Below are 2,373 nucleotides of genomic sequence, written 5' to 3'. Positions count from 1 at the left end.
GGGGAAGTAATCAGTAATTAGTTACTGATTACTTTTTTCAAGTAACTTGACCAACACTGTTAGGGACTGAGTAAAAGCGCTATACACATGCAGGCCATTTACCATTTTTTAACTATGTTCGTGACAAAGAAAGAATCTTGGTAGGTCGTTCCAAACATCTCGGAGAATCAAGCACAGATCTCCTGTGGACGTCGGCGTCCTCACATCCTGTCTCTGATCCCAGACACACTCGATGTTGAGATCAGGGCTCTGTGGGGGCCGTACCATCACTTCCAGGACTTCTTGTTCGTCTTTACGCTGAAGATAGCGCTTCATGACTTTGGCTGTGTGTTTGGGTCGTTGTCCTGCAGAATACATTTGGGGCCAATAAACAATCGTTTATATTTCTGAAAGCACCTTTCACCTGCTGAAACCCTTTTGCACAGGACTGGAAATAAATTAAAACCATATATAATAATCTTGATTGTTCACATTAGAATATATGAACATATATAAACTGATAAACAAAGGCTAGACGAGCAGGTGGCAGTAAAAACAAACAGCTGGAACAACTGGCAACAGGTCAGCAACATGACTGTGTATAAAAAGAGCAAAGTAGAGACTCTGGTGTTTAAAACTACACTAAGATGTCAAAAGAACATTACAGCAAACACGCGACAGAAAATCACCAATACAAATGTACACAACTACTTCTGTGCCACTTAATATGCAGTTCGCTACCATGAAGCCTGGAAGCTGTTTCCTGTGTGTTACTGTACAGCAGCTCAGGCAAGCTTCCAGTATGGAAATAAAAATGAGTCCAGAAATCTCCATCCAGGCGAGAGCTTCAACTGGAGCTTAAAAAATCGTCATACAACTTTAAAAACCGATGCAGCGAAACCAAAGCCTGTCCAGGCCTCACCTGCTGCTGCAGCAGCTCGTTGTACAAAATACACAAAGGGTTCACTTTTATGTTTTATTCACTTAAATAGATTGATCAATACGTATGTGTTAGGAATTTGAGCACTAACATCTATTCAGACTCTTACAGAAAGATGCGTCAGTTTGGTGAACTTGTATCAAGATGTTCATTTTAATTCGTAATAAAAGAAAAACGTCTCAAAACATTTATAAATGTTTTCTTTGAAAATATAATCGGGACTCCAAACCTGTTCAACATCAGCACGCAGCACAGCAAAGGGAAAAGCATACAGTGGTTCAAAAACATGAAGAAAAAAACATTTTTACAGTATCTACAAAAGCGAAGCAAAGTGTTTGTCTTTGTGAGGCCTCAGCCTCCCGCAGCTCCAACAGAAAAAGGCTTCTTAACCAGATAAATGCTTTTCAGTAATGCTAATAAATATTAGCAACAAAACAACAGTGTGCTAGAAATTCTAGCAATGACAAAAAAGCCACATATGATAAGTAGTTGTTTGTTCCAGACTCGTGTGCTCTGCCTGCATCACATATTTAACAGATATTAAGCTTAAAGGCTGAAACCCACAGCGTGTAACCAAACATGTGGAGCCTTCTTACTCACATCAGACCTGCCATTCAGAAAATATGTGGTCACTGGACTTATAATGAAGAGAGTCGCATTTCTTTCATTTATGCTGGGAAATAGTTGGAGCTTAGTCTTGTGCTTTGATAGGACTCTGTCAGAAGCCTGGGTAACAAAACAAAGCTGATAGTTGCAATTCCAACGTCACAAGGACGATTATTTTACTGAAATGTACTGTACACGACAGCGATTTTACTGTGCACAGTGCAGGAAATGCAATTTAACAAATACACGTGTTTGTGTTCTGCCATGAAGATACTGCATGCATCATACAGAGTCCTTCAGAGTGACCGGTTTCCTCTGTGGCACAAATAAAATTACACATGAATCAAGTTATATTTGAACCAGAAATACGGCTCCGAAGAACAAACCATTATAAAGTGAAATATCTGTTGTCCAGAGAAACTTTGAGAAATTCAAAGCACCATGTTGAAAAACTGTACACAGCAAGTAGGCTCGTGGCGTTTAATACAGAAGACGTCCTGTTGCAGCCGTGATTGGGTATTGATTACTGCGTGGCTGTATTTCTGTGCAATCAGCTAAACGAACTACCTGATGGACCTGTGCAACACTCACCAACAGTTACAGACCCTGACGGACAAAACATAAAAAAGGCACCGATGCCTTGGGGGGGGTCTTAACATTACCACTCAAACCACCCACAGTGAGCTGAAGACATAACATCAACTTTCATTTATCTTCCAGCTAAATTTAGATAAAAAACATAAAAAAGGATGCTTTTGCTCTAACATGAAGTGATACACTGTTCATAACCTGCAAATTTGTGTGTGTGTGTGTGTGTGTGTGTGTGTGTGTGTGTGTGTGTGTGTGTG

The sequence above is a fragment of the Pundamilia nyererei genome, unplaced genomic scaffold, assembly GCF_000239375.1.
Source record: "Pundamilia nyererei isolate P.nyererei 1_Seehausen unplaced genomic scaffold, PunNye1.0 scaffold00384, whole genome shotgun sequence".
Taxonomy (NCBI): Eukaryota; Metazoa; Chordata; class Actinopteri; order Cichliformes; family Cichlidae; genus Pundamilia; species Pundamilia nyererei.
This window is presented reverse-complemented; position numbering follows the sequence as displayed.